The following is a 16098-nucleotide window of genomic DNA, read 5'->3' on the forward strand; positions in this document are numbered from 1 at the left end:
CATGGCATGCCTTGGCGCAGTTTGGCGTGGCCAAAACTAGGGTTTTGGGCCAAAGGTTACCATGCGCTGTCTGGCGACCTTGGACGGCTAGTATTTGCATCTAGGATTGAAGGGTGGTCGTTGATCGTCGCACGCCTTCGTTTTGGTAGCCTCGTAGGGAAGGTCTGCATAGTATGGCGCGGTAAAGTGGTTGGCATGCCATTGGCACATGTGGCATGGCATGCCTTGGCGCGGTTTGGCGTGGCCAAACCTAGGATTTTGGGCTAAAAGTTACCATGCGTTTTCTGGCGACCTTGGACGGCAAGGATTTGCATATAGGACTGAAGGGTGGTCATTGATCGTCGCACGCCTTCGTTTTGTTAGCCGCATAGGGAAGGCCGGCATGGTATGACGCGGCAAGGTGGTTGGCATGCCATTGGCACATGTGGCATGGCATGCCTTGGCGCGGTTTGGCGTGGCAAAAACTAGGGTTTTGGGCCAAAGGTTACCATGCGTTGTCTGGCGACCTTGGACGACTAGGATTTGCATCTAGGATTGAAGGGTGGTCGTTGATCGTCGCACGCCTTCGTTTTGGTAGCCGCATAGGGAAGGTTGGCATGGTATGGCGCGGCAAGGTGGTTGGCATGCCTTGGCGTGGCCATAACTAGGGTTTTGGGCCAAAGGTTACCATGCGTTGTCTGGCGACCTTGGACGGCTAGGATTTGCATCTAGGATTTAAGGGTGGCAGTTGATCGTCGCACGCCTTCGTTTTGGTAGTCGCATAGGGAAGGACGACATGGTATGGTGCAGCAAGGTGGTTGGCATGCTATTGGCACATGTGGCATGACATGCCTTGGCGCGGTTTGGCGTTGCCAAAACTAGGGTTTTGGGCCAAAGGTTATCATGCATTGTCTGGCGACCTTGGACGGCTAGGATTTGCATCTAGGATTGAAGGGTGGTCGTTAATCGTCGCACGCCTTCGTTTTGGTAGCCGCATAGGGAAGGCCGGCATAGTATGGCGCGGCAAGGTGCGGTTGGCTTGGCATGGTGGGGCCAAGGGTTTGGCATTCCGTTGGCGCATGGTGCGGCTAGCATGGTTGGAGGCAAGGCAAGGCGCGGTTGGCTTGGCATGGTGGGGCCAAGGGTTTGGCATGCCATTGGCGCATGGTGCGGCTAGCATGGTTGGGACCAAGGTAAGGTGCGGTTGACTTAGCATGGTGGGGCCAAGGGTTTGGCATGCCATTATCCCATGGTGCGGCGAGCATGATTGGCATGCCTTGGCGCGGTAGACGTGGCTGGCATGGTTTGCCATTGGCACAGTGATGCGGCTGGCATGGTTGGCATGCCTTGGCACGGAGATGTGGCTGGCATGGTTGGCATGCCTTGGCGCGGAGATGTGGCTGGCATGGTTTGCCATTGGCACAGTGGTGTAGCTGGCATGGTTGGAAAGCCTTGGTGCGGAGTTGTGGATGGCATGGTTTTCCATTGGCATAGTGGTGCGGCTGGCATGGTTGACATGCCTTTGCGCGGAGATGTGGCTGGCATGGTTTGCCATTGGCACAGTGGTGCGGCTGGCATGGTTTGCCATTGGCACAGTGGTGCGGCTGGCATGGTTGGCATTCCTTGGCGCGGAGATGTGGCTGGCATGGTTTTCTATTGGCACAGTGGTGCGGCTGGCATGGTTAGCATGCCTTGGCGCGGAGATGTGGCTGACATGGTTTGCCATTGGCACAGTGGTGCGGCTGGCATGGTTGGCATGCCTTGGCGCGGAGATGTGGCTGGCATGGTTTTCCATTGACACAGTGATGCGGCTGGCATGGTTGGCATGCCTTGGCGCGGTAGCATGAGAATTAGGTTTGGCATAGATGATGTCTTTCAATGTTAAGGGTTATGCCGTGGAACATGACACATAAAAAAAAGGTACCCTGGTAATTCTTACATAGGCATGATGATCGATTCAATAAATGTGCTAATGGTCATAGTGACGTCATGTCAGATGTGCGGTTTTAAGATTTTAACCCTAAGCTAAAAACCATCATCAACAATAATACATCGACATGATCGTATGAATGCTATTGTGATTATGTGTATGGATATGGGTGAATATTTCGTCCTAGGAAACAATGTTTTATATTCCTTTAAAGGAAGTACAATTCGTAAACTTGTTTTATGAATCTAAAGGGAAATCGCTAGGATTATTTGTATTGTTATTCATTACAAATCTTTGGATTAACAATATGTGTGTTTAGTATAACCGCTCATAACTTGTTTGTGTATCTTGGTAAAACTATTCACAAGGCCTGACTTTTGTATTGGTATGACTTTTATTAGTGAAACCGATCCCAAGTAATCACCTGAGATTGTAAGATCGATATTTGTAATTGGTGTGACCATTCCTAGTCATTGGGTAACCGATCCTATAACTTGGTTGGGACTAATCACAAGATGTGTAATCGATCCTTGTAGTAGGTTAACAAGTTTTAGTAATTGGTGTGACCCATCCTATAACTTGTGCAACCGATCACAAGTATGTACCATAAATAAGTGATAACTGATCCTGGTACTTAGTTAACAATATTTTGGAAACTAATGTGACCGATCCTAGTAGCCACTTGGAGGTACAACCGAAACTTGTTTTGGTAGAACCGTTAAACCCATGAATGGTGATTGAATGTTTTTTTGATCAATCACATAATTCTTGGAAATCAGATGAACCAATTCTAAACTCGTATGGAAGTGTGGCAAATCGGTTCCAAGATTGTAAATATGAAAAAAGATTTACAAAGTAAAGATGCCGATATACTTTGAACATGTGCAGTAACTCTTAACTTTTATTGTTCAAAGATATTACTTAATAGCTAAAGGAGAATCCTGGATCGAAATAAATTGAGAATCTTTTAATTAATGTTTTTAGTTTTATATGCTTTTAATTTCCAGCAATTAAAATGCATATCTTTAGAAGAACAAAAATTGGTAATGTGCATTTACTAATTGGAGATTTTCTACTGAGATTTCGGTCAATATTTGGACAAACCATTTCCTGGAATTATGGAAACCTGTAGATGGTGGATTTTCAACAAAGGTTAAAACTGTAAAATCATGATACATGTTTTTGACACGGCTTTTAGGCATGTGACGACTCATATTTTGCGAAGCCATGATGATTATGCATTTCGGAAGGCCTCTACTAGTTGAGCGTTCGATACCTCGCATTTCATCATGCCTTTTATGTAGAATAACATAATTGGGCGGTTCTACGTAAGATTGAGAGCAATAACGCCTTCAGGACGTCGGTGATACTCACTGTTCCCTGACTACATGAGAGAGGTCGTGTATAGATCCAGACGGTTCTCCGTAAGATTGAGAGCAATAACGTATTCAGGACATCGTCAACACTCGCCGATTCACTGACTATAGGCAAGAGATTAAATTCTACCGTGACATTCACCACTGAATTCCTAGAAGATAATCTATCTTATCTCATTACTCCTATTTCGTGATCAAAATGGTAATCGATAAACGTATTACTCCAATTTCATGATTGAATCCACGACTGATCTCATGAAATGGTAATAGATATTATTCCGATTTCATGGTCGAACCCACGGCTGGTCTCATGAAATGGTAATATCACACTTATTTTATTACTCTGATTTCATGGTCGAATCCACGATCCCATGGAATGGTAATACCTATTTTATTATTCTGAATTCATGTTCGAATCCACGGCTGATCCCATGAATTGGTAATAAAAAACTACTCACTTTTATTAATCAGTTTCATGAATCATTCTCCATTGAATTTCATAAATTAGTAATAAATACTCAGCAATCGGGCATCTGGACTACCACTGAGTAAGCCCCATAAAATAGTGTAAGTGTACTCGACAATGATGCATGAACGAGCATCCAAATGCGCGAACGCACATCCAAAATATGGACAAATGAGGAATCTCGCACAAAATAGGTGAGAGAAAATAACAATATTAAAATGATGGAGAAGGGCCCATGGGCCGGGCCCACCGGCCGACCGGCCGTGCCCTAGCCGTGTCCGGTCCCATGCTTCCTCCATTATTTTTCCTTATTTTTGTTGTTTTCATAAACTCATGAAGACTCCTCCATCTCAGCAACTTTCCTTGTTTAAGCAAAACTCATGGTTTCTCCATATTTTGTGGTTTCCCCAATTTTGTGTAGTTTCACAAAAAATAATAATAATAAATAGGAAAAGGTGTTACGGGACCAGGCCACTTGGCCGGACGGCCATGTCCTAGACATGGCCGGTCCCACACCTTGCAATCCCTAATCTTTCATAAATTGTTATTTTTCTCATCTTGTGAAACTTCCCAAAAATCGTGGTTTCTCCATATTTTTTCAAATATTGTGCAAATCATGAAAAAGCCAAAAGTCAACATGATCGCATGACCAACTGGGATACTCATGAAAAATATATTACAATATTATTATTTTAATATTCACAAAATATTGATCAAACGAGCATACTTGCTCATTCGAGCAAAATCGAGGATTTCAGTCAAAGATCGAACTCTTCTGAAAATCCGAAATATTGCTCAAACGCACATCAGAAAATGCCGAAACTCTCATGACTGAGACACGAGCATTATGGAGACACGGGCATGCTCCCTTGACCGACCAAGGTCGGCTCTAAGGCTTGCAATAAGCCGGTCCCACACGTTTTCACACTTTTGACCTAATTTGCGCAATTGCTCATATTGGGTCCAAACTCTTCACAACCAACTCAGAGTTTGTGCAAATACCCATCAGCGGTCCCACGACCACCAAGGGCCGGTCTCATGCCATCCATCTTGGTCGGTCCCCCACTTTTCTATAATTAGGTTTTATCACCTAATGCTCAATCGAGCACTATTTCAATAAATGATAAAACTGACATTTAATCGTCATTCCTTCACCAACCGGTCAACTCAAGACCCTGGCGTACGCTCACTTGAGCAATTTGGCATCACATGGACGTCCATAGTCCCATGTGTTCGGTCCCTCCTTCGCTCATGACCTATTTTCAGCGATTCGTCAATTAATGGGCAATCGATCAAAAATTAGGGTTTCGAACAAACGCTCCACGAATCATCATTCTGAGCAGGATTCAAACACTAATGAATTTATGTTGATCCAGAAATCATCATCTGGATTAATTATATAATATTTGGTAGTCTACCAATATTTTAATTAATATTTTATTGGGTCACGACATCCATGTAATTTTCCGAATTGAGCAATACTTGCTCAGTCCACCAAAATTCAGTAAATTATCAGTAAGTTGCTAAATTGAGCAATACTTTCTCAATTGCTCGAATATTGATCCAACTATCAATATTTAGTAATTTATCAGTAATCCGTCGGATTGATCAATACTTGCTCAATTTCTCGAATATTGATCCAACCATCAACACCCAGTAATTCGTCGAGCAATACTTACTTAGTTACTCGAATGTTCCCCTGAGCAATTCGTCATTAATGCTCAATTCAACAAAACCTAGACTCATTGTCTAAATTAGTCAACGTGACTAATTAAATACACGTCTGTCATGCAGACTCCACGATTTGTGAGACATCAATCACGTCACAAATGGGGGATATCACTTAGGGTTTTGGTATGGAGGCTTACAGCACGTGGATTCATCCACAACGAGAAATGTGAGTAATTCGTGTCAACGATTGAAGGAGTTAGCAAAGTAGTGGGTGAGTGATCAACCAAGTCTCCGCACGACCTGGAACTGGTTTCACCACGATCTCCCACTTTCCCACTCTTTCACTCAAGAAACCGTCACGCTTACATGGATCGGGGTGTTCATCATTCTTGCAATATAAATAAGTCCAAAATCGAGGACATCATCATTATCATCATTCGTCAATAACTCGACAAAAACTTATTTACAGAACTCAACTTCAGCAGTTCACTATTATTGCAGAAACCTTCAACACATCCACAATCCTTGATCCCGCACAATTCTCAGCTTCCCTCCTACAGATCAACTCATCTCCCTCTTTGCGACCTAATTGACTCTGGAACGTCCATTGACTTGGTTTAGGCCTGGGTCCTACAGGTTGATCTCTCAAATCTAAGCACTCCCTTTGCAGTGCATCTGTGTGAGGTTGAACAGTTTGGTAGGTTCGAGGAATCTCCATCGCACGGTGATTCCATCATTCCCTAAAAAACCAGCAAACCGTTTTTCCCCATCCACATATTGGCGACCACAGTGGGAGACTAATCTCTCGGTTGCAATCTCACATTCTCATAAAATGGCTGGTCTTAGGTCTGGGTTAGTTACAAATACAAACGACGCTAGTATTAGCAACAATAACAATGATGGTATTCCAAAAACCATTCCTTCTTCCAACGATGGTGGTACCACTCCTCCTCAAACCAACGTTGAAAATCATCCTCTCTTCGGCCGGCATCCCGAAGAGGTCAGAGAAAATCCACCTATCATAGCCGATCTCATGAAGGTTCAGGAAGTTCTCGCTAAAAATCAGACTGACATGGCTGCAACACAGAAAGAGTTGTGCAATTATCTCAAAACTCTCACTGACAAGATGTCAGAGAAGATTCAGGAGAAAGGAAAAGCCAAGGAAACATCTGATCTTGAAGTTGTTCCAGTCTACACAGTTGACGATGATGAATTCCACAAAGCTGTGGAAAATCCACTAACAAATAAGTCTGCCGGTTTCATCACTCGTGAAGATCTAGAGCGATTCATGAAGGATCGAGGAAAGGGCAAAGCACCATCTGCCCATCGTCATCAACCTCCCTATTCCTGGAGGCATAGGAGAACATGAACACAATGATGTCGTCCGACTGAAGGAGTTCGCAAAGTCTCTGACCGGCCGAGCATATACTTGGTACAACAACATCGCACCAAGGAGCATCGTTAATTGGGGAGAAATGGTTAATGCCTTCTACAGGAAATACTTTTTCGTTTCAGAGCTGATTACTCTTTCTGACTTAGGGAGAATGGCTCAGAAAAACACCGAACATCCGAACGAATATGATAAGAGGTCCAGAATCCAAGCCTTGGATTGTCATGATCCTAATGTTACTGAACAACAATTGGTGGAATTGTGCATCAACGGGATGATCCCTGTCTACAGAGCCTTGCTGGAAAATCTCCGGTTCCAAACTTTCTCAGAACTCCATGAAGCGGCTAAGCGATCAGCAACTACTGCTCCAGCCACAAAAAATTTCAAAACCGAGGAGTCGCGAGACACTCGAAGCAACATCAGACTCCTAGTCAATAAACAATACAATGTTCAACCTTCCATGCATGTTGCTGAAGGAGGCAAAAGGAAAGATGGGGCGCAACAACATAAGAATGCTCCTCCAGCATCCCATCCTGCAAAAGCACCAAGGAAGGACAACCAGGCTAGAAATGCACAACCACCGGCTCAGCGTTAGCAGAACGACCAAGAAGAGCCAGATTTTCCTTTTCCCATTGAAAAGGTGATCGAGCTATTGGAAGTCTGGATTCGAGACGGTGCGATCAAACTACTTCCCGTCAGAAGAGAGCCACAGAAGAAGAAGTGGAAAATCCACGCTACTGTCGCTTCCATAGGTATGTCAGTCATCCAACAAGTGATTGCAGAACTTTTCAACGCATATTCAAAGAGAAGGCCGACTCAGGGGAAATGGGGACTGAAGGAGTGCACAGAATCCTCTCCCTATCAGAACGTTTGCACTCTCCGAGCAACCGGTCAAGGAAGCAGTTCAATCCTTAATTGAGCATGTTTGCGAGTTTCTATACTTCTCAAAGGCTCAAATAGATTACATGTTTACTGCACTAAACCACATTGTGTCAGGGAAACGACTAACAATTCAGGAAACACTCCCCGAACCTCCACCAACAGACAAAGAGATGTATGACTGGGGACTTCTCACCACAGTCCACCTCAAGGGAAATGAATTCAAGTGAGCGTTGGTCGACGTTGGCACTGCTGTTAACATCATCCCCTTGAAAACCCTCAGAGCCGCTGGCATCACTCGACAAGAAGCAACTCATGCTCTTATCTCAGTCAGAGACCATGAAGGAATCTCCAGAGATGATTATGGTTACATCATTCTCAAGATATGGAATGATTCAATCTGGACAGAAACTAAATTATTCATAATTAAGGAAGACCCAGGATATGACATGGTCCTTGGGCGAGCATGTATTCATGATGGAAAAGTTGATGCGATATCATCATCTTCAACTGCGCATTTCTCCATTGAAGAAAGCTCTGACTCGGAAGATGATCAACCGTTCGAACATTTGGGAAAAGTCGAAGCCTTGATGGAACTCACACAAAAACCTGGGGAAGGCGCCCACGAATTCTTCAGAAGGTTTCGCACTCAGGAAAGTCTCATTCCCCCTGATGCATATGTATTACCAACTTTCAAATATGCTTCCCTAGTCCGGGGACTCAGTTCCGCTCAAAACCTAGCTATCACCAAATGTTATGAGTGGTTAGTTTCGCCTCAGCAATACTTCACTAAGTGGTTGGATGCAGAACCTCTCAAAATTCAGCACTCCACCAACACGATCATCTCCTGAATAATGGCCGAGTTTGATAAACAGTATCCTAGATGCTTCCCTCTGCGCGAGTGTCCACATGTACCACAACCATGGAATTCCACTGCTCGGGGAATCCCAAATCAGCAATAGATAATCAAGGCACGTACAACCAAGCCTAACAAATTCCAGGAAGGAGATTTAGTTCTTAAGGCAGCTAAACGTGATCTCCATTCTGCAAGGATCTCCAATTAGGAAGGACCTTTTATAGTTGCAAGATCCATAATTGGAGGATACTACAAGCTAATAAACATGGATGGCAGGACCATACCAGTAATTCATGAGAATTGGCTCAAAGCTTTTGATGTCTGAGGTATTCGGCAATTCAGGCGTTCCCTACCAGACACAAAAATATTTGGTTTGCTTTTAGGATTTTCTTTCACATGTATTTTCGATTCCTCCAAACCGTTTGCAATACTCGCATCCAGTATTTGAATTCAGCAATTTATCAAAGTTCTTTATTTAAGAAAAAATCTCTATCAGATCCAAAAGAAAATCCTCAATCACTCACCAATCAAGAAATCAAATCCAAAACCAAAATCTAAAAGCCTCACATCTCTCAGAAGTTCAAAGTTCGAGAGACTATGGAAAGAAAACTAAAGAGAGTCGGCGAAATATGATTTCTGCTTTTTTGCATCCTCCAAGACTTGCAAAGTTGCTCTCTCTGACTCCAGCTTCCTGGTCAACTCAGCAACTTCAGCCATCTTCTTCATCACGGCCTCACTAGTGAAAGGTGTGTTTCCTTCTACTACTTCCTTGATAGCATCAACCTTTTGACGAAGCCACTTCAGATTAAAGCCGGATTCTTCAGCATTCTTCAAGTTGTACTCCCAATAAAAGAGTACATCTCGAGTAACAATACTTCTGGCCCTGGAGTGTCTTACTAAACGGAGGAGTAAAATCAATCACCTCATGAAGATATTCATGCACTATCATGTGGTTCTCCGTCACTGGAGCAGCATCAGCAGCCATAGAAATAGCTTCTGTCTGAGTAGTTCTTCCATTCTCGACTCGGGTTCCACCATCTCGGGCATAACTGGAGTTTCAGTCACCTGTGCAGTATCAACCGCAATCATTTCATGGTATTGAGGTGCAAGGATTCGTGTCTCATCATCAACATCCCCAGGATTTCTCAATTCATCATTGTTGGTTCTATCATTCCCAACTTCGGCATTTGGCACCTAATGCGAAGATTACATGGGATTAGAGCGTCTTAAACATGGAAACCCAACACAATCATAAAACCCAGCATGTAAGTGAACTATCACTATCTAAGTTCTCTACTATGCATCCAAGACATGAGCAAATAGTGTAGAAGTCATGAAACATGTTTTCAAACAAGCACATCCGAAGAAATTCTGCACTGCCCTATATGAAACGATAAACTGGGAGCAATTGGTAAGAAATATAAGATTGAGTCATATACCATTCTCTTCGTATGAATGTTCTCTACAACATATCAAAATTTCATAACAATCGGATGGACGAGAAAGTATATGTAGCCAAAACATCAGACAACATGCAATTTGAAAAAGTTCTGAAGGTCTCCAGGAAGTTCACTATTTCGCCCTTTTCAGGCCCTAAACACGCTCAAAGTTCAAAAAGATTCTATGATAAAGCTTTAGAATTTCCTGGTATTGAAGATACATATGCATACCGCGAAAATCCGACTTCAGACGAGGATTCTACAGCGTTTCTAGTAAAATTTGAAGTCTGAAATTTTCTGGTGACGTATTTCGGCAAAGTTATCAATAAATTTACATGGATTCTCATTCATTCCTTCACAAATCAACGATCTCAAATTACAGGAGATGTACTTACTGGAGGAGTCTCTAAATCATTTGAAGGCTCGGCAATGCCGGAATCTACATTGGCAACTCCACTATCTTCATTCGGTTCGGGATTTCGGGAATCCTCCATATTATCATGTCCCAAAAAAGAAGAGCACGCTTCGTCAACATGCTGCTTATCTACAATGATTTCCTCTTGGGTACATCGACAACAATTATTATTATTTCATTTAATGGGATGCCACGATCACCTGCACGAAAGAGATACTTACATCGACTTCTTAGTCGGTGCTGGATTCCTGAATTGTTTGTCCGGGAACAAGTTGAATACCGTCATGGAGCAAAAGTCTGAAAATAAATAACAAACCTTGGTCTCGTGATCCTAATTGCACGGGCAGGGAAAAGTCATGACACAAGGAGCGCTAACAACTCACCAAAGAAACGGCTGGGGACTGCACGTCATCATGTAGTCCTTATTACTGGGTTCTCCGCTCCCGTAGACTTTCTTCCATTTCCGTGGAGTCTACATTGATTCGGGATCTCACTATTCGATCATCTTGTGGTAAATCTAATGAAATAACCAGAAGTACAACTCAGTATGAAGGATCTCTCACATCACTCAGAGGTCCCAGGAGTACCATTTCTTAAAGTTGCATTCGTAGAGATGTCATATCTGTAAACACCATCTTTGGAATTATCATCATGGGAGTCAGTCATTCTTGCAAAGTGGATACTTCAACACATCGTTCATACAAAGCGCAGGATTCAACAGAACAATGAATCATGGAATAAAGGTGCTCACAACAGCGTCTACAAAAATGGTAACCATCCAACTCTTACCTATTTACAATTTCACTAGCTGTAGTGATTACAATCTCGAGAATTTGTTCGCTCTTTCAAACCTGCAAAGACGAACAAAATTCGTTATTCAAAATCATAACATGATTTTCATGAAACTGTGAACAACTCATGAAACTTCCATCACGAGAAAAATTCACATTATTTCCACCGTGTGAGTGACTCCCACCGAGGGAACACTCATTGGTTTTGTGCATACACTATCAGATCACAAAATCCATGCAAATATTTTATCAAAAATTGTTTACTTCCAGCAATTGTTGAAAATCAAAAATTTAATTTCACATAAATCTCACTGTGTGAACATTTACTGGTTTTTCAAAAATTGGACAAACGTCCGTTCAACAATTGTGAAAACTCACATACAAACATTATTTCACCGTGAATAATTGTCTACTTTCAACAGTTGTCCAAAATCAAAGCATTAATTTTACAAAAGTATACATTTTAACGTGAAACTCATGTAACTTTGAAAATATATGTATATATTTTGCTCCCTATCCCGAGCATCCACCTTTGAAACGAGAGTTTACTCCCTTTTGTGAAATCTCACATACTTAAAAATAAAATTTTGGTTTTCGTGAAAGCGCATAGACAAATTTTTTATCACTATATTTTGTTTGTTTCTTAACTAACGAACGAATGAACATCTGTTCTTAAAACAAGGATTTCTTTTTGGGATCGGGCCCGCAAACATTAAACCGACCAAAACAGGATGCCCGACCGTCCAAATTAGTAGTGCCTCATCTCACAGGATGACACTCCATCATTCAAGGTCCTTACCTGAGCATTTTCTTGTACATGACACCATTGGAGAAAATCGAGGATTCTGAAAATACCTTTGTGCAACTGAGCTCAACACTGATCTCGGCGGATGAAAATCACCATTTAATGCTTACTGCGGAACATGACTGTCCCCCACTAAGCAGGGGACTTAATGTAGATGGTGGATTTTCAACAAAGGTCAAAACCGTAAAATCAAGATACATGTTTCTGACACGGCTTTCAGGCATGTGACAACTCATATTTTGCGAAGCCATGAAGATTATGCATTTCGGAAGGCCTCCACTAGATGAGCGTTCGATACCTCGCATTTCATTATGCCCTCTATGTAGAATAACATAATTGGGTGGTTCTCCGTAAGATTGAGAGCAATAACGCCTTCAGGACGTCGGTGATACTCATTATTCCCTGATTACATGAGAGAGGTCGTGTATAGATCCAGATGGTTCTCCGTAAGATTGAGAGCAATAACGTCTTCAGGACATCGTCAACACTCGCCGATTCACTGACTATACGCAAGAGATTAAATTCTACCGTGACATTCACCACTGAAATCCTAGAAGATAATCTATTTTATCTCATTACTCCTATTTCATGATCGAAATGGTAATAGATAAATGTATTACTCCGATTTCATGATCGAATCCACGGCTGATCTCATGAAATGGTAATAGATATTATTCTGATTTCAAGGTCGAACCCATGGCTGGTCTCATGAAATGGTAATATCACCATTTATTTTATTACTCCGATTTCATGGTCGAATCCACGATCCCATGGAATGGTAATACCTATTTTATTATTCTGAATTCATGGTCGAATCCACGGCTGATCCTATGAATTGGTAATAAAAAACTACTCACTTTTATTACTCAGTTTCATGAATCATTCTCCACTGAATTTCATAAATTAGTAATAAATACTCAGCGATCGGGCATCTGGACTACCACTGAGTAAGCCTCATAAAATAATGCAAGTGTACTCGACAATGATGCACGAACGAGCACCCAAATGCGCGAACGCACATCCAAGATATGGACAAATGAGGAATCCCACACAAAACATGAGAGAGAAAATAACAATATTAAAATAATGGAGAAGGGCCCATGGGCCAGGCCCACCGGCCGGCCGGCCGTGGCCGGTCCCATGCTTCCTCCATTACTTTTCCTTATTTTTGTTTTTTTCATAAACTCGTGAATCTCAGCAACTTTCCTTGTTTGAGCAAAACTCATGGTTTCTCCATATTTTGTGGTTTCCCCAATTTTGTGTAGTTTCACGAAAAATAATAATAAAAAATAGGGAAAGGTGTTGCGGGACCGGGCAACTTGGCCGGTCGGCCATGCCCTAGCCGTGGCCGGTCCCACACCTTGCAATCCCTAATCTTTCATAAATTGTTATTTGTCTCATCTTGTGAAACTTCCCAAAAATCGTGGTTTCTCCATATTTTCTCAAATATTGCGCAAATCATGAAAAAGCCAAAAGTCAACATGGTCGCATGACTAACTGGGCTACTCATGAAAAATATATTAAAATATTATTATTTAATATTCACAAAATATTGATCAAACGAGCATACTTGCTCATTCGAGCAAAATCGAGGATTTCAGTCAAAGATCGAACTCTTCTGAAAATCCGAAATATTGCTCAAACGCACATCAGAAAATGTTGAAACTCTCATGACTGAGACACGAGCATTATGGAGACACAGGCATGCTCCCTTGACCGACCAAGGTCGGCTCTAAGGCTTGCAATAAGCCGGTCCCACACGTTTTCACACTTTTGACCTAATTTGCGCAATTGCTCATATTGGGTCCAAACTCTTCACAACCAACTCAAATTTTGTGCAAATACCCATCAGCGGTCCCACGACCACCAAGGGCCGGTCTCATGCCATCCATCTTGGTCGGTCCCCCACTTTTCTATAATTAGGTTTTATCACCTAATGCTCAATCGAGAACTATTTCAATAAATGATGAAACTGACATTTAATCATCATTCCTTCACCAACCGCTCAACTCAAGACCATGGCGTACGCTCACTTGAGCAATTGGGCATCACATGGACGTCCAAAGACCCATGTGGTCGGTCCCTCCTTCGTTCATGACCTATTTTCAGTGATTCGTCAATTAATGGGCAATCGATCAAAAATTAGGGTTTCGAACAAACGCTCCACGAATCATCATTCTGATCAGGATTCAAACAATAATGAATTTATGTTGATCCAGCAATCATCAACTACATTAATTATATAATATTTGGTAGTCTACCAATATTTTAATTAATATTTTATTAGGTCACGACATCCATAAATAATTTGCCGAATTGAGCAATTCTTGCTCAGTCCACCAAAATTCAGTAAATTATCATTAATTTGCTAAATTGAGCAATACTTGCTCAATTGCTCGAATATTGATCCAACTATCAATATTCAATAATTTATCAGTAACCCGTTGGATTGAGCAATACTTGCTCAATTGCTCGAATATTGATCCAACCATCAACACCCAGTAACTCGTCGAGCAATACTTACTCAGTTACTCGAATGTTCCACTGAGAAATTCGCCATTCATGCTCAATTCAACAAAACATAGACTCATTGTCTAAATCAGTAAACGTGACTAATTAAATGCATGTCTATCATGCAGACTCCGCGATTTGTGAGACATCAATCACGTCACAAATGGGGGATATCACTTAGGGTTTTGGTCTGGCGGCCTACAACACGTGGATTCATCCACAACGAGAAATGTGAGTAATTCGTGTCAACGATTGAAGGAGTTAGCAAAGTAGTGAGTGAGTGAGTGAGTGATCAACCAAGTCTCGACACGATGTGGAACTGGTTTCACCACGATCTCCCACTTTCCCACTCTTTCACTCAAGAAACCGTCACGCTTACAGGGATCAGGGTGTTCATCATTCTTGCAATATAAATCAGTCCAAAATCGAGGAGATCATCATTATCATCATCGATCATCATTCGTCAACAACTCGATAAAAACTTATTCACAGAACTCAACTTCAGCAGTTCACCATTATTGCAGAAACCTTCAACACATCCACAATCCTTGATCCCGCACAATTCTCATCTTCCCTCCTACAGATCAACCCATCTCCCTCTTTGCGAACGGATTGACTCTGGAATGGCTATTGACTTGGTTTAGGTCGGAGTCCTACATATTTATCTCTCGAATCTAAGCACTCCCTTTGCAGTGCATCTGTGTGAGGTTGAGCAGTTTAGTCGGTTCGAGGAATCTCCATCGCACGGTGATTCCCTCATTCCCTAAAAAACCAGCAAACCATTTTTCCCTATCCACAAAACTGAATTTGGAAATATATTGCATATCTTGAGAATATTTTCGGTTTAGGAAATTCCTTGGTGTCCAAACTTTCTTGGTCTATAAATATTGAAGTTTGCATTTCAAACAAACTAATCCTCAGAGCCAGCAAAACTACCTAGTTGTGTTGTTCTCTGATATTGATTCATATGTGAATTTTGATTTTTGGTAAGTTTTCCAATTTATGGTTTGTGCATTTCTCAGAACTTCTTATTGGTTGGATTTGAAGTTTTGTTATGCTTCAGAACTGTTAGATCTATGTGCTCCAGCAAAAAGATAGATTATGAAATTGAGATTTGAGACACATTGAAACCTTCAAACTGTATGATAATAGAAATGCTATTTAAGCTTTAGCTGGTCCTGAGTCCTCACTGCAATGGTGGATTGAAACTCAGAAGTTTTGCAAACTGTTGTGTATATTAAGATTTGAACAACGCTTCAGTAATTCAGACACAGAAGATTTACAAACACTTAGAATTTAATATAGATTTTTGATATACCACATTCTTGGTCCTATTTCAGTTACACAGTGATCTCTTAAAACTGGATGACATGACAAGAAATGAAAAGATAACAAATGGTATTTTTCAGTTGTGAATCATGGATTTAATCAGGATTTTGCTTATCCTTCAGTGCAGGAGAGGCTCTATCATTCTGCAGCAATTGTAGATCTCCTCAAACATCAATGTTGATCAATTTTTGTTTCACCCTATCATTCTGCAGCTTTTCAGTATTCGCAGTATTCACTTACTTGCACAACTGAGACTAGTTG

The sequence above is a fragment of the Papaver somniferum genome, chromosome 11, assembly GCF_003573695.1.
Source record: "Papaver somniferum cultivar HN1 chromosome 11, ASM357369v1, whole genome shotgun sequence".
Taxonomy (NCBI): Eukaryota; Viridiplantae; Streptophyta; class Magnoliopsida; order Ranunculales; family Papaveraceae; genus Papaver; species Papaver somniferum.